We start from the raw sequence: 23051 nt of genomic DNA on the forward strand, positions 1-23051 counted from the left end.
ATACTTCGCTCGCCGAAACACGTTCAGCGCGTGCAACAAGCAAAAACAACATGTTTGGCGTCTCACAAATGGAAAAGGGGAAAAAAAGAGAAGGAAAAGCAGCACGGCAGTGCCTTATCGCAGTCAGAGCTGACAACATAGTTTCGGTCGTCACTAACGCGAATAGACCTACTAGCGGTGTACAAGAGTTATACAGTTACAATATACGTCGTGCCACAGTAGCGCTACAGGCGGAATGTGCACGAACTACAAATGAATATGTTCCCTTACAAGCATCAGTCACTGTTGCACCCTCTTTACATTCTACACATCCTTTTTTCTCCCACTTTTTGACCTTGACAAGCAGAAGTACCAGGCTTTCCGAGTTCACAACCATAAACTGTTTGTGTACAGAGTACGTTTTCAGTTCTTCGAATGACTGTGCGCGCGAAGAACAAGGGTGATGATCGGGCTACCGTATACGGAAGTCAGTAACACCCGGTTGCAATAATAAATGTAAAATACAAATATAGAGCCTTGACAATGCCGTGAGGATGAATATATATATATATATATATATATATAAGTGGTCCAAATTTATATGGGGAAAAATACATTTAGGAATTTCTTTGGTCTCACCCCCTAAAAGGGTTCCATATGGAACTAAATTAAGCCAGGAGAAAAATTAGATCCATTGAGTAATTTTAAATTGTGCCCCAAACGACCTAAAATTTTGAATGCGTTTACAATACATGGGGAAAAGCTGGAATAAACTCTCGTAATTTAAAAACGGCTCAAGGGAATGAAAAGATATCTTGGATAATGGAACTAGAGGAAGAGACCAACCTAATCTTGTGTACGTTATCATGGCGGCCATCTTGAAGTCCGCCATCTTGAATTCAGATTAATTTTTTTAAATAGAAAGAGGGTCATGCGACATATATTTTTAAGGTAGCATTTCACCAGATGCACAAATCTGGTATTATTTTCAAGTTACCTATATTCGTGTAAGAGTTATTACGTGTGAAAAACAAAATGCTTCATGTAATGTTATTTTATTGCAGTTATGGAACACAGATTTGTAAGAATTTTGGAAGTCTTTTACATAAACTGAAACAAACTGCTTGTTTCGCTTTGAACTACTACTAAGTTTTTTCCATCAAGATGATTCATAGACCATTATGAGGAAAAAGAAAAATTATAACTTCGAAGAAACTGAAATATCCCTTATTTATGTAGTATCTATTTGGTCAATTATGAATTTAGCAAAAATTCTTATTTGCTACAAAGTTCACTTTGTCGCATATAGGAAAAGATTGTCTGTGGGACTTCACTATCTGCAAAAGAAACTGTTTCTGCTACTCATTTTTCGTAAGAACGTTGTTGTAATCTTCTTTTAGTTACACTCCCCTTTCTGCTGCACAGTTTGTTACGTGGATGAATTTAACTATTGTCTTTCCTTGAAGATAGTAATTGTTATTTGGCCATGAAGTCGGATTACACTCAAGAAATCCTTTCGGGTATTTTAAATCTCTCGAGGAAAATTTGTGTGTTTGTTGTAACAAAATCACTGATTTCTCTTTTCACAAGAACTTTTATGGTATCATCTCTTGCGTCAAGCCTCTTTGTTGCTTCACGGTTTCCCCTTATAGTTTTAATTCTTTCAATCATTTTTTTGTTTTACCATTATGGTAACTCCATCGTCAAAAAACCCCAATGCTACGTGCTCCTCAGAGTCAAGTACCAGAGTTGGCGTGAAAATTTAGAAAGAGCCACTTCAGATAATTCAGCATCTATTTGTCTTTAACTGTATAAACTTTTCAAAAATTGAAGGTATTGTAATGGTGAATGGAATGCTTGATCACATTTAAGCCAATTGTGAACATATAGTCGTATCAGAAAGTGCATATTCTCCGAAGATCCGTTTCTATTTGCTTCGTTAAACGAAATTGTTGGCGAAAGAGAAATATTTTAAATAGTACCTTGTTTTTCCCATCCACCATACATGGTGAATTGCTCCAGGCAAACGAAAGAAAACTCCTCAAGGAGGTATGCCACCCAAGAATATGACGATCAGTTCCAAAAATTCCCTGTAATCTTCTCTGCAGTGTCTTGCTTCTACAAGTTTGATAGCAAAATTCAACACTTCATTTCTTACATCGGAAATACTGTTCGTTACATTGTGACCATTGTGTAGGTCGTGGTTCGGATTAATTTCTTAGTCTCATACCTTGCCCCTTTTTCCTCTTTATTTTCCAGCTATCTCACGACGACTACGATCAACGCCCTTGCCTACAGCTTCGCCATGTGGTGGCTGGAAGCACAACAGGCGTAGATGTAGACAACGTAAATAGATTTGTTAGGCTACGAATATGATAAAACAAAACATTGACTTCACAACAAATAATAGACTCAAACGTAAATAATAAACGTATAATGTTACTTGATAAACATGAACATTACATGTACTTGAATTTAAAATATGACTGTAATTTGTAACACTGTACTAAATATCGTTATTAAGGTGGCGTGGCTTAAGAATAAAACAATTCACGTATTCTTCGGCTAGCCCGTCAATTAGTTCCATTACTGTCCTGGGTTTAGATCCCAACTGTTGCTTCCTTGATGAGTATCCCAAGCTGGTGCTACAAAAGTGATTTTTAGTCCATAGTCCCAGACGAATCGGACCTCGTGGTTTCACTTAGTCGTAATGAATAGTAAACTCGACTTATTCGTCACATCAAAACGTCTCGCAAATAAAACTATTACGTGCTCACATTCAAAACACTTTGCGATTAGTTTGTTAGTCACCTTTTTAATTAATTACGTCCTTACATCCACCTCACGGAGGGATAACTCACGCTTGGATACAAGATGCGTACGGTACGTAACTTCAGGCAGCGTGGACGCTGCTCTCGAGTAGGTACTGGCTGCCTCGCCTAGCACACGCAGCGAGAAGGTAGAGTACACAAAGGGTGTCGAAACACTGAAGCTTTTCCTAGTTAGCTTCTTCATATGAGTCCTTCGGGGCTGGAGTTCCCCGGTTATGACGTATAGTGTTGAGTCCAAGCTCTTTGGCTAAAGAGATGAGGATGCTTTGAATTAACAAATCAGAGATGAACGGTAACAAGACGAAGGTGTTATTGCAACTTTCCCGTTTTTCCGGACTCAAGAAAGCGTTCTCAAAGGGAGTCATTGTTTCTGCGTCGTATGTCCATATTTGGCCACAAAATCTGATTGAGGCTTACCAACACAAACGAAGAGGCATGCCAAAACGATGAGAGAAGAGTTTCTAGAACATTTGGAAGTATACGAGGGTTGGTTAATAAAGTTCAAATTGAATTTATTTTTTCCAATGTTCTTTTAAATCTAAAAATGAGCTTTAGGCCGGTGACAACATCATCATCAATTCCTGGAATAAAGTTAGTGCAATCTATTCTAGACTACTCGTTCTGAAAACACTTCAATAGGAGAACGTCCGGTCCAGATGCAAACGAAACAACACCTATCAAATACACATTTTAAAACTAATTCATAAATGTGGTATCTACAAGGAAGGTATAGAAGGTTATTTTGGAGCTCCTGCTCTAGCAGAATGCAAGCACCGTTGACATGATCCATATTGCAGGGAGTAGTGTCACAATAGACTGCCTGCACGAACTTTACCAAGTTCCATTCTTCAAGCGAATGTACTATAGTAGGTAGAAGCAATATGTTCTTCTCTTGATGACAATAAAATGGGAACAACAATTAGCTTCTCATGACCATCTCCTGTAATAATTATTGATAACCTGCCGGCAGTCTCTTTGCCAGTCAATTTCAGCAGTAGTTTTTCGTTCCCATGTACAACTAACGCACTTGATGCAATCTGAAATTGTTTCTTGTGGTTCTGTGCAACTTTGCTACGGGTTTTCTCTCCGCATCGGTGAATGAAAGACCCATTTATTACTAGTTCCTCTACATTATGGCGTAATGCTTTTGCCGTCGCTTTCGGAATATGTATTGCTGCTTTATCAGTGACTTTTTATCGATTAAGAGCAACATCAGTCTTTGAGTAATAAAGTTAGTTTTTCCCCCTTTTACATCTCTTGGACGGTCCGGACACACACGCATCCGTATTTACATTTTCTCTAACATTCTCAACTGGGTTTTCCTCTTCATTACTTGAACTGCTCCATGTCTTTTGGCGTATAAAGTTCAAACAAATCATTTTCAGAAATGCATTTTCTTTCGCGTTCCTCTTTTGTTTGAAGCCGTGTACGTATATCCCTTTCGTTCTTTTCACGCCAAACTCATGTCTTTACTTTTAGTCGTGTAAGAATTATCAATCTGAAAAGGAGAAATATTTTCAAAGGTAATAATTCTTACACGACTAAAGCTATCTTTATAGTAGTGCCAGATTTGTGCTTCTGGTAGAACGATACTTCAAAACGATATGTCACATGACCCTCTTTCTATTTAAAAATTTTTACCTGAATCCAACAAGATGGCCGCAATGACAGTACTATACAAAATTAGATATATTTCTTCCTCTATTTCTATTATCCAGGGTATCTTCGCATTACCTGTAGCCGTTTCTAAATTATATGGGTTTATTCAAGATTTTTCCCATATACTATGTACTGTAATCGGATTCAAAATTTTAGGTCGCTTGGGGCACCATTTAATATTATTCAATGAGGCTAATTTTTCTCCTGGTTTATTTTGGTCCCATATGGAACCATTTTAGGGGGTGAGACCAGCCCGATCTGAAAATTGATATTTAGGGTATAAGTTATTCTCTAAAAAAAGTGATTTTAATGAGAAAAGAAAAAAGGCTAATATTCACCGCAAAAGATACATAGTAGAGTTTTTTTCTACATGTAACAAATAGCGCTTTCGAAAGAAACATCTTCCTTCATCGGCTTGCTTAAAATTGAATAAGAATTTAAAACATGAAGGAAAATTTGGAAGAGTAAAAAATGTTAAGAAATGTAAAAAAACAAGAAATCTTCTGCCAATGTGATGAAGTGTATATGTACGGTGACCATATGTCTGTTAATGAAAATCGGCACATTTCTTAAAGTCAGTCTCCCTCAGCCACTGGCGACGTTAGCTTTTTTAATTCTGCGGAGGGGGGGGTCTGATGAATCAAAATCAAAATTTTCTTTCCATCAAAAGTTATATATAACTTTTGGTGGAAATAGAATTTTGATTTTGATAGTAGCTCTGCGTTGTGAAACTGTTGGTCATGCATCACAAGCATAGAATGCAGCTAAAATCATATGGGCACTTGGTCATGATTAACAAACTGTATACAAATGTTTGGGATTAAGAGACACTAACTTTCGCTGAGATCAGCAGCCTTAGTACAACAAGTGCAACTCAAGATGATGTACTGATAAAATACGTGAGGAACAACACAATAGGTAGTAGATCCATCTTGCGAAACAAAGCTATAGAGCAGCGTTTCCCAACCTTTCTCAACTTGCGGCACACTTCAGGGTAACTTAAATTCTAGCGGCACAGATATTATTATTATTATTATTATTATTATTATTATTATTATTATTATTATTATTATTATTATTATTATTATTATTATTATTATTATTATTATTATTATTATTAGTATTATTATTATTATTTGAAAATATAAAATACTGTAGTATTTCTTTCTGATTACTGACATCCTTCTCACAGAGAAGAAAGCTCGATCACTGTTTTTTCTCCGTGGTAAATCATTATGCCTATTTTTCATTTTAATTTAAAAATAGAAAACAATTGCAATCAGATATAGGGCTCAAGTCGTTAAAAATACATTTTCTTTTTCGAAAACTGTATCCAACCTTTTACTAAGAAGGAGGATCACTAAATAACGAACGAACAATCAAATCTCTTTTTACTTTTAAAACACAAATGTAGGTAATTCGTATGCATGTTTACTTTACCGGAAGGATTGAATATTATTTTAAAATTTCAAGTTACGAAATAGTCTGCAACAATAAAGAAGCAATAATGGTCATAACAATGATAACAAATACTTTTTTTCAAAATTAGAAATGTACAGAAAAATGTTCTACAGAAAATTAAAAATTTTCTACTGAAAAGTAATAGTATGAAACTTTAAATTTTAGATTCACAGTAGTAATGTGAAATACAAATATACCTTTTCCTCTGTCTTGCAATTTAATTGCTATAGAATTAATAATTCTGATTCGATTTCCTCGCGGCACACCAGCGACCCCTCGCAGCACACCGGTTGGGAAACGCTGCTATAGAGTATGACTGCTCACACGAAACAATAAGGCAAAGACTAAAGGCAGGCTGCCTGATATGTAAAGGTTCTCCCCAACTAAACATGGTGTACCATATATATTCACTAAGTATAACCGAGATTAGTAAGACTAAAAAATCTAAACGACAGGCATCAAAGGATAAGTGGATGCATGAAAACTTCCCAACCAAGTTCCGTCAATTTGTTCCAAGTCATCAATGATGTATGTGGCCGCACATTGTCATGGTGGAATACAATTCCCTTTCTGTTGGCCAATTCTGGTCGCTTTTCCTGGCTTGCTTCGTTCAAACGGTCGAGTTATGCAAAATACAGGACCGAATGGATGGTTTCGTTAGGTTGCTGCAGCTCATAATGGATAATTCCCTTCCCATCCCACCAAATACTCAACATAACCTTGTTTGCCGACAATCTAGGCTTTGAAGTCGTTTGTGGAGGGTCACCAGGATTTGACCATGATCGCTTTCGTCTGATATTCCCGTATTTCACCCATTTTTCATCGCCTGTAATGAGTCGCTTTAAATAGGATTAAAAAATGCAACGTCTGACTACCATTTGTTTCGGTCTCTGCAAAACTCTCTTGATGGTAAAAAAAAAAAAAAAAAAAAAAAAAATTGACTGACCGAAGCGCTGCCGAAAATTACTTGGCCTAGTCTTTCGACGATAAACCACAGAAGTTCTACAACAATGGAATATAAAGCTACCCGAAAAATCACAAAAGGTCATAGATGATAACGGTCAATATGTACTTGATTAAAATTGATTTTCAATAAAGAATTTTTTTGTTTAAAAATGTACCGAAAAACCGCTGATAGTTTCTATGACACTCATAAGATGTTATATATATATATATATATATATATATATATATATATATATATATATATATATATATATATATATATATATATATATATATATATATATTACCTTATGAAAAAATATTGCATTTGGTAGATCTATAGAAATAATTTACTTATGTGGGAAAGTAAAGATCGTTCTCACTTCGGGTAGACCACAGATGGTCTATTTGTGGATAAGGTTAGAGCTAACACTTCTGCAACTTCCCCTCTTAATGAGGATAATATGGACAGCACCACTTTCTGATAGCCTTTTTCCTGCAGGTTGCCTCATGTATTCAGCTTACAGAGACTGGTTGAAACCCAGAACCTTATTGGAACAAAAGTAGATCCAACCTTGACCGACCGATTGGTAGGTAGGCGCCTTATTGAGTGCACTACCAGGGTTCTAACTAACTTACATGGATAACTGTAACATTGACATGTAACATCATTTTAAACACATTTTACCAGCGTAAGTAAATATCCAGCACTGTTCATGAGTATTGTTTATCGAAATCGATAGTACATAAATAAATTGGCGAGTTTCATTTCACATTCTGGAAATAAGGTAGTGCGAATGCTTATGCGAAGTTCATCTAAAACTTTGTTGTAATACAGGAAGCAGGTTACAGATGGCACTTACTCTTGAAGGACTTATTAAATATAAAAAAAGGCATTTCTTCCATTTTCTTACCGTTTTTGCTACCTAGGAATATTCAAAATGGAAGTGGAAGTACTAGAAACTTAAAACTTCCAGTCATTTTGAGAATGAAATATGATCTTCTCTGACACTGAGTTCACATCAAGAAATTGCTTCTCGTTATCCATTGCCACTTTCTCACTGTGTCGACCAGTGTTAAAACTGGAAATCCTACGTTTCCAATGCTTCTAATTTGAATAGAGGTATAAAGGTCGCGAAACAATATCTTCCTTGAAACGCTAAACAAATTTGAAAGCAACTTCTCTCTGTTTATTCCGATTCTTGTTCTAGTTAAAAAAATGTTTAAAGCTGGAAACGTTGTTCATTTATACCACTTCCGGCTTCAATAGAGGATCAAGAGAGATGACAGAACCTGATCTTGAAATGAAACGTTGATCACGAAAGAAACAGCTTATTACTATCTATTACCGTTTTTGATCTATGAAAATCGAAATTGATAGCTGAAGTTATAGTGCAGTTTTTGTTCTGTACTCGGAAATGGATTATAACCGTAAATATACCACTTCTAGTTTGAATAATGATTTACCTATTATTGGAACATTGAAATATGAGTTACCTATTGATGAAATGGAACCTATTATTGGAGCGCTGAAAAGATAAAAGCAACGCTTTACAATATTTGCTAACAGGTTTTACTCTGATATTTGTCGGTAAACAGCCACCAGCCATCCATTGCCATTCGATAAGACTTCCGATACTCAAGTATACTACAGTTAGGGATTCCAATAATTCAAACCTTAGAATCCACTTATCAGTGTTGAAGAGGTCTAACATGAACATGATAAGCTCCCTATTAGGCACGGAACACCTGAATTCGATTCTCACAGGGGGTTTATAATGTTCGTATCCATGTCAATCTGTAGCTCGACGTCTCACATAGTCTTGGCGATGAACGAAAAACTAAACAACTGTAGAGTTGAACTAACTACTAATAATAATAAATTAGAAATCTTTCTTAATTGAACAAACTTGAAATTTACTCACTCTTACATAATACGGCACAAGAAATCTTCTTTGAGTTATGCCGGTGATGCTAAAGGAGACGGTGATGATGAGTAATGAATGAAATGATGGAATGAAGAAAGTGGGAGGAAACGGGAGAATCCCGAGAAAACTCACGCACACTTGGCGGGGGCTGGGATCGAACCCGGGACCCCTAGCACCATAGGTGAACGATCCACCACTGAGCCATCGCGGCCCCTACGGCACAAAGAGTTTGAGGTTGAGTATTCAAATGTTCTGTAAATTTGAGATAAGATGTAAATATAATGTGGCGGGCCGGCGGTATGCGTTTGCGTAGACCGGCACCCACACAAGAGAGTTTTGTAATTTACCAAAATACTTCTAATTAGTCAACCAAAGTTTCTGCAAAACACCAACTATAACTCGAGCGGCAAAGTTATACTGGAAACAGGAACTCAGCTAACAAAACAGTCTGAAGAATCTTAGTATTACACGGTAGCGTTGGCCGTGGCCAAGACTTATCTTCTAATGGAAACAATGGAATCGTTATCCTGATTAAGGTTTGATAACCAACAATCCTTTGGGATATCTCTTGAAACAAAACTCGGCAAATATGTTCCTTGCAGTAAGCCTGCAGTTTATTGGCTCTAAGCAAATTACAAGAACCAGAGCCGGGGCGATAGTGTAAGTACTGTGTCTATATATAAAAGAGTTCAACTTACGTGGCGGTGTTCCAATAGGTAGTTTAAAAAATAACTCACTAAATGTCACTGATAAAAACAAACTTGACTGTAGCACTTTTCACAAATAAAACAAACTGCACTAGACTGGGAGGGCACGAATCAGTCCTAGTGGGTAGGTAGGTAAGAGGTATACTATTTGATCTACCGGGCTGCGAACAGACATCAAATAGGGTTAGGAACAGGTTACCGTTTGATCTACCGGTCTGCGAACAGACATCAAACAGGGTAGGTGTAAAGGTTACCGTTTGATCTACCGGTCTGCTAGGCAGACATCAAACAAAGTTGGTTACCAGAAGGAATTAAGGTTACCGTTTGATCTACCGGTCTGCGAACAGACATCAAACAAGGAAGGTGTAAGGGTTTACCGTTTGATCTACCGGTCTGCGAACAGACATCAAACAGGGAGTAACTATTTTATTACCGGTGCGTTTTAGGCCAGCTAAGCAATAAACTTAGAGTCTGTCAAAACACACATCAAATAGGGGTGCGACAGAACTTTAGCCGTCAACTTCCTAAGCTTGCCAGCAGTTTCTGGAGCGAGTCCGGGCTGAAGCGAAACTTGCGGAAGTAGATTGCCAAGTTCGGAAGGAGGTAACTTTAGCCGTCAGTTTCCTAAGCAGACCAGCAATTATGGGAGAACCCTGGCTGAGCCATCTTGCTTTCAGAAACAGATTGCCAAGTTACTGTGAGGATTAGGTAGGGTAGTACTTTGACCGTCAGTTTCCTAAGCCGACCAGCAATTATGGGAGAACCCTGGCTGAGCCATCGAGCTTTCGGAAACAGATTGCCAAGTACTGGGTAAACCAAGGTATTGAGGTAGGTAACCAATAGATTGAGTAGGCAGGCCTCCGTAGAGGCAGAGAGGTTTGAAGGCAGAGGGATGGACAACTAGAGACTTCGTGATAAGTTCCTGAACTGAGACGTACCTAACGAATTGCGTACTCCTCGTAGTCTGCACGTCTCTGAGGGGTTCAGGAGAGGGACGTTGTCCGACGAGAGAGCCCAAAACATGCGTTTTTAAGGGCCTCGGTCGGGGGTACAACCGGCACCAATTTACGGTCTGTGTGCAAAATAGTAACGTGTGCAAACGTTGCACGAAGACCGTAAGGTCAGAGGTTGAGCATGCGTGGAGATCTAAAAAGTACCTAGGGCGGAGCCCGAGGGGGACCAGTATCCTGAAAAGAAAGATTATTGGCTTTGCACACGATTTCGGGTGCAGATGACCTCGGAAGGGTTCCACTCTGAGGGGTGGAGCTACTAGCTATCGGAACGAGCCATGCCATTAACATCTAGATTGGCTAGAACAAGGTGCCTTGGTAGGAGCCAGGCAAAAGATAAGATTTTGTGTGTGCGCATGCGTGTGCGTGTGATGTGTAGTCCTTGAGTTTATGTGTGTGAGCCCCTTTCTCTGGAAGAATGAGGTTACATCGAGATATTACAGAGAATTGTACAAATAGTATCTTAAACTATAAACATATACTAAACATAAAAGATTTCAAGTAATAAACTTGAAAGGTTTTATACATAATGAACTCAAGACCCTTCGACAGTTTATCTGCTCGTTTTGAACCAAAGACATACATATATATTTAATGTTTCGAAGAACGAAAAAGAATCTTCTTTCAGAAGCAAAAATGACATTTTAAAGATACACAAACTATATGGGTTTTCTTAACAGTATTCTACCACTAATAATAATAATAATAATAATAACAAGAATACATATATATCAGACAAAGAGCCAGACATCTCCCTGTTACAGAGGGAATGTCGTTATCTACCAGACGGTTGACCCTGAGGTCAAGAAGGGGGAACTCGGTTACTCCAGAACGGGAAGACAAGAAGTCTTTCGTTCTAACTAAGAGAAAAAAAAGAACACTCAACACGAATTTGTATTTTAAAAGAAGTAAATGGAATACGAATTCTGTTGCAGGTTTAAAAATAAAAAAGAATATTTATTCGCAAAAATAGTTTGCGAATTTGCGGCCCACTACAGTCCTTCCTCCTAGGGAAAGAAAAATTTTAACTGTAAGGCAAAAATTTAAATTTTTACTGTAAGGCAAAAATTTTTCGTACTAACTACAATCAAAATTTGAGAAAAAAATTCCAAAATTAAATTTTAACGATAGTTCATAGACCTAGTAACTCTCTGATTGAGATGAGGTGAATCATCATCTTGTGATTCCTCGTTAAAAGTTATTTCACCAGGAGCAGCTCGATAAGTAGCATTAAGAGCTGGACTATTTGATTGTACACCTGCAATGATTGTTAGCTTAAAACATATGGTTCTGATACAGTCTGAATTACACCATTTATTCCTATGTCTACAACAATTAAACTTAAAACTACAATACACACAAAGAAATATCAAAATAGTAAACATGATTATATAAGTCAAAATAGAATAAGAAAATACATGATTACTTTGTCTTATCTGCCATTCTTGTTCATTAATTAATTTTTCAACATCCTGAACACTGGCATATTGTAAATCTGTAACTTTGTGTATGATATGATTTAACGGCAAAGTAAATTCCATATTCTTAATATTGATCTTTGAGTTTGAGAATATACAACAATCAATCCTATCATTTAGTAGTGGAAGCAAATCTTTACTTGTACTGTTACTTACATATATTTCCTGAGAACTGATTAAGGAATTTGGACCATAAGCTTTACAGTTTTTATCTAAAGTTAATTTTCCAGTTTTATGAATCAAAACAGTTTTCGACACATCATTTCCACAAACTATTGTTAATTTTTCTGGGAGTGGCGAAGCAAATAGCCATTCATTATTATCTAATGAAATCCATAAAATATTCTTAATTCTACTATACGTTTGTTACAATCTGCTGGAATTGATTTAACAAAATCAATAAGTTTTACTTCACAATCTTCGTTACTATGTGTAGGTTTTAGCGGAAATGTTTGTTTGCAAACCCTTGAAAATGAAGTTAATTCCTTACAAGTATTAAACATATGTTCATCAATCTTACAATATTATTGCTTTGATACTTCAATAATCAAATACGGATTTTGAGGCTGTATAAAGAAATACTTATTGTCTTTAAGCTCAGTTGGAAATGGAATTAATTTATACATATTAAATCTTAAACCATCAGTCAAAGGTAAACTAATAACATAACCAAGGATTTTCTGATTGATGAAAAAACAATTGATCTAGATGTCTTTATTAATGTATGACATGCAAATTCATATATGTCTGACTACGAGTATTGACTACGTTTAATAGACAACACAGTGTCATGAATAGTTTTCAAAAGACTATTTGATAATAATTAACATATGAAATGACATCTGATTTAATTATCGTAAATAATTAAATAAGAGTCATTGATAATTAACATCTGAAATACAAAATTAGAATTTTTAGATTTCAAACAACCAAATTAAATTTATGAAGTTAATTAAATATTCCTCTTTGGTTTTTCACCATGTATATATTTTAAATTTGCTCAACCTTGTGAAGTTTTCGGGTGATTACACTTAATTAAAGTTCTAGATGAGAATACCCAGAACATATAACCAAAAGTTTTATATATATATATATATATATAATCAAACAAGCAGACAAGGAGAGAGGATGTCTCATGATGGCTGCGAACAAAAATGGAAACTACACTACCTACTAATAAAGTCTACTAATATTATCTACTAATAATATAACTTTAACCTATTAGCATGAACTACAAATGTTTTTCTTCGATTAGCAATAGTACAATTAACACCTTTAACTTTAACTACTTTGTATGGACCGATCCACTGTGAACCCAATTTCTTGGATCGTCCTCTTCTAACAGATTCATCTCTAAGTAACACTTGATCGCCTGCTTTAAACAATTGTTCTTTATGAGAGGCGGTCTTATCATATTGTTCTTTGTTTTTAACCTTAGCTTGTTTCAGTTTTGATCTAGCTAACTCGTAACTGTTCTGAAGCTTCTGCTTTAGATTTTTGATGTAATCATCATACGCGTAATTAATGTCGGTAGTTTGTTTCTGTAATATACCAGGGATGTTAGCCATCCGGCCAAACATCAACTCGTGTGGAGTATAGTTAGTTACTGAATGCGGAGTTGTATTGTAGGCAAAAGCAGCGTATGGCAACCAGACGTCCCAGTCCAGTTGGTTTTCAGACACATAATGCCTCAGATACTCAGCAAGAGATCTATGAACTCTTTCAACGAAGTTAGTTTGAGGGTGGAATGCACTAGTATGTAGTTTCCTAATCTGGAACATGCGACACATTTTCTTAAAGGTATCGCTCATAAAATTAGTACCTTGATCGGTTAAAATGGTTTGAGGTATACCGAAAACACAAACAAATTTCGTCACAAATGCTTCAGCTACGGTTTCTGCATCTTGTTGCTGTAGGGGAATGGTCACTAAATATTTCGATAATTCATCTTGGCATGTTAAGATGTATTTGTTTCCGAGAGAACTCTCAGGAAACGGCCCTACAAGATCTAAAGCGCATTTCTCAAATACTACATCAGGAGTGGTGGTCAAAACCATGGGAAGTTTGACATTAGGTTGGGTGAGTTTGTTCTTTTGACACGACTCACATTTCTTTATGTATTCTTCGACATCGGTGTTTAGTCTTTTCCAAGATTTCGGATCGATTATGTTCAATTCTAAGTACGATTTGATTTTAGCTATAGTTCGATGAATACCTTGGTGTCCACCGGTAGGAAGGTTGTGAAACTCTTTCAGAATCCTACTCTTTGTTTCTTCGTCAAGGGTAGAAGGTTGACCTTCTGGATCGGGGTCTAAATATGCAATACGACTCAATGCATCAGCATTGGTATTACGGACACCTGCTTTATAAACAATCTTATAATTATATTCTTCTAGCTTAATTCTCCATCTTAAAAGTCTACTACTAGGATCTTTTACACTAAACACCCAAAGTAAAGGTTTATGATCAGTCACAAAGGTTGTTTCCTTTCCAAAGATGTATGGGCGGAATAGTTTGGCAGCCCAAACTATCGCAAGTAATTCACGTTCGGTTGTGGAGTAATTTCTTTCAGCATTATTAAGTGTACGACTAGCGTAAGCGATTGGTTTGTCTTGGCCAATTTGGCCCTGAGACAAGATAGCTCCAATTGCGACTTCTGAGGCGTCACAGGTAATAATAAAGGGACGGCTCATGTCAGGATATTGAAGGAGAGGTGGTGATGTCAATTTTTCCTTCAAAGCTTGGAACGCTAGTTCTTGTTTAGTTTCCCACTTGAATGGAACATCTTTCTTTAACAAAAGAGTGAGAGGTTTGGCTATATTGCTATAGCCTTCAATAAATCTACGGTAATAAGAACTTAAACCTAAAAATCCACGCAATTGCTTGACATTTTTCGGATGCGGAAAATGTAACACTTTCTCAATTAAGCGAGGGTCTGGCTTCAGACCTTGATTTGTTATTTGATGTCTTAAATATGTTACTTCTTTTCTAAGAAATTCACACTTATCAGGCTGAAGTTTGAGGTTGTAGGTTCGAAACCTATCAAATACAAGTTTCAATCTTGACATATGTTCCTTTAAGTCTCTACTATAGATACAACAATCGTCTAAATATGAAAAACACTTTAATCCTTGCAATCCGGATAGAACAATATTCATCATTCTCTGAAATGTTGCGGGGGCACCGCATAATCCAAAGCTCATGCGATTATACTCGTAATGACCATATGGTGTACTGAAGGCGGTCTTACTACGGTCTTCAGGTTTAATTCTAATCTGTTGGTACGAACTGGCTAAATCCAAGGTCGTAAAGTATTTCGATTGCCCTAACTGATCTAGTATTTCTGTAATATTCGGTAAAGGAAAGCTATCTCCAATAGTAATCTGATTAAGCCTACGAAAATCTAAACATATACGTATCTTAGGTTTGCCTGATGCACCCATCTTTTTCGGCACTATTATATCGGAAAATTCCAAGGACTCTTGCTTGGGGAAATTATACCTTCATCTAACATCTTGTCGATTTGATTTTGTACTTCTGCCTTATGTACCTCGGGAATACGGTACGGTTTCTGAGTCACGACTGTACCTCGTTTGTCGGGATGAATGGGGATACTATGTTCAATCACATCAGTATAGGAGAGTTTGTCTCCCTCTAAATAAAATAAATCATGATATTCTTCACAATGCGACAGTATTAACGCTTTCTCTTCTGGATTCAAATGGTCTAATCGCAAGTTCTGCCTAAGTAATTCTAAACGCGATTTTAACCCTTTAGTTTGACTTGCATTGTCAGATTTGCTCAATGCATAAACATTAGGAGATTTTGTCATATCAAGAAGTGGTTCAAAATCTAAAGAGATTGGAGGAATTTGTACGTCTACCTCATTTTCAGTCAAATTCAAAATGCTAGTAACACATTTGTTATCGGATGCTTTAACTATAGCGTCTGGCAGGAATACACCGTCTGCCAAAGTACGTTTGGACAAAAATCCTATCCCATTATTTTCAGTCTTAACTTCAATTAGCTTTTCGGTACGTGCTGGGATCTTTACTTTAGTTCCTACATCAATTTTCAATTCAGCTTGTCCGTCATACGAAATTACACAATTATGTTCAAGAAGAAAATCTCTGCCTATTATACCGGCTACATTAGGAGGTAATAAATCACTACGCATTACATGAAAAGTATGTGTCACTCTATTCTTGCCTATTTCTAATCTAAGATCTAATGTACCTAAAGTATGGGCATGAAAATTATTGAATCCATGCACTGGAGTGGAGTCACATCTATGTATCTTTCTCAACATTGACTCACGTAAATGGCTATACTTAATAAGCGATAGATCTGAGCCTGAATCTAATAACATTTCGTAATTCTTATTTAAATCCATCATTCGTACTTTAATTTTACCCTTTTCATCGATTATACTCTTAGTGGAACATTCGCATAATTGGGCGTAACGTCCAATTGTATCAGATCTAACAGAATTTCGATCAGGTTTCTGAGGTGGGGACACCTTCGTACAATTATTACTCGTTTGTTCAGTGGAACAAAGGAAAATCTTCTTAACATTATAATTCTGATTTCTATTACTATCAACACGTTTCTCTAATTTAACTTTTGAGGAGTTGTGTCTCGATAAACAACATAAAGACTTATTCTTGCTACAAGATTTTGGCTTGGTGCTGTGGTCAGCACGGCATTTCTCTTTCAATTCACAATCATGCGTGTCAACGACGGAATGACGACGCGGTGAGACATTATTCGGTTTTGGTCGCGGAGAAAGTTTGCGCGGTGTACGGCGCTGAGGACACACATACACTGGGCGACGCGGCGAAGGACTACGCGCTGAGCGATGTTGAGTGCGACGCGGAGAATGACTATGCGATCGGCGACGCGGAGAATGAGCACACGCGGTGCGATGACATTGAGGATGGCGCGGAGAAGGATCTCGCGCTGGGTGATGACACTGAGGATGGCGCGGAGAATAATCTCGCGCTGTGCGACGCGGGGAACGGCTTCGCGTTTTGCGGCAACGAGAACTACGCGGAGAAGGACTGCGCGTTTGGCGGTGATGAGAACAACGCGGAGAACTCGTGTTCTTTCGGGTACAAACATGGATACGCTTCTTCGCACAAGTATGGTTACGCTTTGCACGACAATGATAGGAGTGCGTACAACGTAAAACTCAACAAGAATTGGAATCCTCAAATTTGTCACTATTTTCACTACAATGTTTATCATGCGGTTCTTCATGCGAGTCTACTGAATGATCGCAATCTTCTAAACAATGAACCTTTTTCTTAAAGTTTCTACTATCCTTACGGGAATGAGAAGAGTTATGAGAATCTATAGATTTACTTTCAGAATGCTTTTTCTGGGAAAATTTCCTATTTCCTTTCTTCTCTGACTTAATGTTATGATTTGAAGAATTTGCCCTATCTTCATTCTTAGAATCTAATGGCTTTCGTCTCTGAGACAATATGTGCGATTCTTCAACTAGAGCGAAATCTACTAATTGAGCGAAACTATCATCTTCTGTACTTTTACCACGAATTACTGTTTGAATGCGGGGATCGCTAATTCCCTGGACAAAAGATGCTTTTGTCAAATGATCAATAAGTGAATGAGCACCAGCTCTTTCAGTCTCACGACATATTTTCGAAGCAGCAGCTTTCAGATCAGCTCGAATTTTATCTAACTTGCTAGCCCATGAGCTAATACCCTCATTTTTGCCTTGCCTGGCAGAAAACAATAAACAAGCATAATAATCAATAGATCTATGTGTAGCATAATTCTCTTCTAAAATTGTCTTATCTGCTTCCCAAGTATCTACATTCAATCTAACTAAAATACGATTTCTAGGTTCTCCTAAAATTTTCGACTTAATAAACTTCAATAATACAGGCTTATCACGGGGGTTAACTAACCCTTGAGCAATTTCACAGCTATCAATAAATTGCCTCAACTTAGAACGATCTCCTGTAAATGGTTCTGCAATAACCTGAATTGCCTGAGAAACTTTAACATATTCTGGCTGTACGTTACTTCCGTCAGCTTCTGCCATGATTAAAAATTCAAATTACGTTTCTACGTAGAAACAACAAATTAAATAAATGAATGAACCTCTTAGATTTGCGAAAACTCGAAGGTTTGAGCAATAAAGGTTTCTGAGAGGAATTTCTCACTTAATCTAACTAAATCTAAATTCACGATGAGTTTATCACCTGTATGGGGCTTTAAATGCCTAATTTCAACACTAAGATGCACTGCATTTATTTAAACACTAATGAACTGAAATCACTAATGTGCGTTTGGCGTCACGATACAGTGAGCGGGATGTTTTGCTGATTGATGGCCAGTCAAACAACAAAAGCGTCCTTTTCCCTTTTTTCGCTTCCGCCAAGGAGGATGGAATGAAAGTTAAACAGATGGAAAAAACTTTCAGCACACAATAAACATCACACATGCAAAATACACATGCACAAAACACAGTTCACTTGAATAACTTAAACTGGTATCAAAGTTTACGATGTCACGATTATTCCTGATATCCTAAGGCTGTGCAAAAAGTTCACGATATCCTAGGTTGTTCAAGATATCCTAGCGTTGTTCAAGATATCCCACAAAGCTGACACCAAATTATGTGGCGGGCCGGCGGTATGCGTTTGCGTAGACCGGCACCCACACAAGAGAGTTTTGTAATTTACCAAAATACTTCTAATTAGTCAACCAAAGTTTCTGCAAAACACCAACTATAACTCGAGCGGCAAAGTTATACTGGAAACAGGAACTCAGCTAACAAAACAGTCTGAAGAATCTTAGTATTACACGGTAGCGTTGGCCGTGGCCAAGACTTATCTTCTAATGGAAACAATGGAATCGTTATCCTGATTAAGGTTTGATAACCAACAATCCTTTGGGATATCTCTTGAAACAAAACTCGGCAAATATGTTCCTTGCAGTAAGCCTGCAGTTTATTGGCTCTAAGCAAATTACAAGAACCAGAGCCGGGGCGATAGTGTAAGTACTGTGTCTATATATAAAAGAGTTCAACTTACGTGGCGGTGTTCCAATAGGTAGTTTAAAAAATAACTCACTAAATGTCACTGATAAAAACAAACTTGACTGTAGCACTTTTCACAAATAAAACAAACTGCACTAGACTGGGAGGGCACGAATCAGTCCTAGTGGGTAGGTAGGTAAGAGGTATACTATTTGATCTACCGGGCTGCGAACAGACATCAAATAGGGTTAGGAACAGGTTACCGTTTGATCTACCGGTCTGCGAACAGACATCAAACAGGGTAGGTGTAAAGGTTACCGTTTGATCTACCGGTCTGCTAGGCAGACATCAAACAAAGTTGGTTACCAGAAGGAATTAAGGTTACCGTTTGATCTACCGGTCTGCGAACAGACATCAAACAAGGAAGGTGTAAGGGTTTACCGTTTGATCTACCGGTCTGCGAACAGACATCAAACAGGGAGTAACTATTTTATTACCGGTGCGTTTTAGGCCAGCTAAGCAATAAACTTAGAGTCTGTCAAAACACACATCAAATAGGGGTGCGACAGAACTTTAGCCGTCAACTTCCTAAGCTTGCCAGCAGTTTCTGGAGCGAGTCCGGGCTGAAGCGAAACTTGCGGAAGTAGATTGCCAAGTTCGGAAGGAGGTAACTTTAGCCGTCAGTTTCCTAAGCAGACCAGCAATTATGGGAGAACCCTGGCTGAGCCATCTTGCTTTCAGAAACAGATTGCCAAGTTACTGTGAGGATTAGGTAGGGTAGTACTTTGACCGTCAGTTTCCTAAGCCGACCAGCAATTATGGGAGAACCCTGGCTGAGCCATCGAGCTTTCGGAAACAGATTGCCAAGTACTGGGTAAACCCAGGTAGTGAGGTAGGTAACCAATAGATTGAGTAGGCAGGCCTCCGTGGAGGCAGAGAGGTTTGAAGGCAGAGGGATGGACAACTAGAGACTTCTTCGTGATAAGTTCCTGAACTGAGACGTACCTAACGAATTGCGTACTCCTCGTAGTCTGCACGTCTCTGAGGGGTTCAGGAGAGGGACGTTGTCCGACGAGAGAGCCCAAAACATGCGTTTTTAAGGGCCTCGGTCGGGGGTACAACCGGCACCAATTTACGGTCTGTGTGCAAAATAGTAACGTGTGCAAACGTTGCACGAAGACCGTAAGGTCAGAGGTTGAGCATGCGTGGAGATCTAAAAAGTACCTAGGGCGGAGCCCGAGGGGGACCAATATCCTGAAAAGAAAGATTATTGGCTTTGCACACGATTTCGGGTGCAGATGACCTCGGAAGGGTTCCACTCTGAGGGGTGGAGCTACTAGCTATCGGAACGAGCCATGCCATTAACATCTAGATTGGCTAGAACAAGGTGCCTTGGGCGGAGCCAGGCAAAAGATAAGATTTTGTGTGTGCGCATGCGTGTGCGTGTGATGTGTAGTCCTTGAGTTTATGTGTGTGAGCCCCTTTCTCTGGAAGAATGAGGTTACATCGAGATATTACAGAGAATTGTACAAATAGTATCTTAAACTATAAACATATACTAAACATAAAAGATTTCAAGTAATAAACTTGAAAGGTTTTATACATAATGAACTCAAGACCCTTCGACAGTTTATCTGCTCGTTTTGAACCAAAGACATACATATATATTTAATGTTTCGAAGAACGAAAAAGAATCTTCTTTCAGAAGCAAAAATGACATTTTAAAGATACACAAACTATATGGGTTTTCTTAACAGTATTCTACCACTAATAATAATAATAATAATAATAACAAGAATACATATATATCAGACAAAGAGCCAGACATCTCCCTGTTACAGAGGGAATGTCGTTATCTACCAGACGGTTGACCCTGAGGTCAAGAAGGGGGAACTCGGTTACTCCAGAACGGGAAGACAAGAAGTCTTTCGTTCTAACTAAGAGAAAAAAAAGAACACTCAACACGAATTTGTATTTTAAAAGAAGTAAATGGAATACGAATTCTGTTGCAGGTTTAAAAATAAAAAAAAGAATATTTATTCGCAAAAAATAGTTTGCGAATTTGCGGCCCACTACAATAAATAAGTCCGTAATTATTAAATAAATATTATTCAATTGTGAAAAGCGGGGAAAGAAATCTGTGCATGAATTAATTCATAAGTGTTTTTTTTGCATATTTTAGAAAAGGTCCAATTTATAATAAAATTTGATTTGAATTTCTGTGCAATATGTAATAATATGTGCACGTTTCTTACTGACATTTTTATTTCATAATACAGAGAACAGTGAACAATTTACCTCCGAAAACAATGGTAGGCGTAAAGTCAATCTTCGGCGAAGGAGTTGTTGTTATCGTTATCGTATCCGTTGTAAATTGGATATTAAAATAGGTGAGTATATCGCATTGAAACTTATTAACCACACAAGTTTTCAATACCAGTATCGAAGTATTAGTTAGTTTAACTAGGAGGACAAACGATTTTTATTGGTTGTCATACTGAACTTTTCATTGAACGTTCATTGAATCGGTCTCATATAGCCTCGCTGCTGAAAGGGACGTTAAACTCAAAATCAAATCAAGTTATTGCTGTAGGAACTCTCATTGTACCCTATCTCGTTGATTCCAGTCCTCTGAGAATAACTTATTACCTATCTTCCACAACTCACTTTTGTGTCATTATTTTACCCTCTTTTTCGACTTCTAAAGAGGTTCTTCACCAACTTACCCTGTACATTCAGCTTATCTCTATCTATCTATCTATCTATCTATCTATCTATCTATCTATCTATCTATCTATCTATCTATCTATCTATCTATCTATCTATCTATCTATCTATCTATCTATCTATCTATCGTGTTCTAATATTTTTCTTCAATTTTCTCACCATTACTCTAGCGCTTTACATCCTTTCATTTCTCGTCAGTCATTTAGACTGCTTGGATATGTGTTGGATCTCGAAAATCGAAGTTTTTCAAGAGAGAACTTTGAATTTGACATCTCATATAAATGGCATCATTCATTATCAACATTATAAAAGGAACTTCATAATTATGTTTTTGGTTTAAACCAGAAAAGATGTATGAATTTTTCAAATGTGTGGAACTTCAAATTTCTCTCATGAAAAAATCAATTTTAGAGGCACACAATTACAAGTTCGGAAGAGCCTTTGGCGTGGGAGAGCCGGGTTCGATTCCCGGCGGGAGCTCATGTGGTTCGGATTCCACGTTACTCAGTAGGTCCAGCCTCGCTGCTGAACGGGACGTTGAAAAAAAACAACAACAACAAGTTCGGAAGAGGTCATTTATAGACTAAAATGTGTGAACGCTGAAAATTAAATTAAAAACTTCATTCTGATTTTTCGATCAAAAGATCGCATATATTTCAATCAGAAATTTTCTTGCATGCCTTATATCCGGAGAACTACATGTAGTGTAGCCAAACTCAAACTATCACTTAAGCTCACCATTACAAGATCCAGTATGATGTACTTATTCCATAGAAAGTACGAAAACTCGATTTAGGGGCCGTTCCAAAAAAAAAAAAAAAAAAAAAAAAAAGTGGTCCCCGATCTGTAAACTAATTATTGCCCAAAATTGCAGTCTTTTAATGTATTTTTTGATCATTTCTAAAATTTTTGGTCAAGATCGCAATCTTTTGATCCAGTTCTTTTTGGATCATTATTTAAATTCTTGTTACAAACTATTTTAAATTGTAAATAAAAGTCTATTGACTTGTAATAATTGGAGAATGGTTTGTCATTATTATTATTAGTATGCACTTGAACGTCTCACGATTATTCTCCGAGGCTAAGAGTAACTGGTGATGATAATGAATAAAATGGTAGAATGAAGAAAATGAGAGAAAATGGGCGAATCCCGAGAAAATCCAAGTGTACTGTGTTCGTTTACTACGAAACCTACCTGGTGAGCTGGGATCCAGCCAGTGATTTCGCTTTGTCCTAACTAGTAAACCATAAAAAGTTACGGAACTAAACATATTGTATAATTATTGTTTTATGTATATTAAACATGAAAGTGATTTT

At 37.3% G+C, this 23051-nt stretch overlaps 1 long non-coding RNA gene across 2 annotated transcripts in view; it reads left to right on the forward strand.

The window, feature by feature from the left end:
- Positions 1-23051, forward strand: part of LOC145681529 (uncharacterized) — a 74191-nt gene that overhangs the window by 49935 nt on the left and 1205 nt on the right. For both annotated transcript variants that reach the window (XR_014130801.1, XR_014130800.1), the window contains exon 2: positions 21287-21397. This is a non-coding gene — a long non-coding RNA (uncharacterized LOC145681529). The remainder of the gene's footprint in view (positions 1-21286; positions 21398-23051) is intronic.

This window comes from Thermobia domestica, chromosome 3 (genome assembly GCF_964235325.1).
Source record: "Thermobia domestica chromosome 3, izTheDome1.hap1.1, whole genome shotgun sequence".
Lineage (NCBI taxonomy): Eukaryota > Metazoa > Arthropoda > Insecta > Zygentoma > Lepismatidae > Thermobia > Thermobia domestica.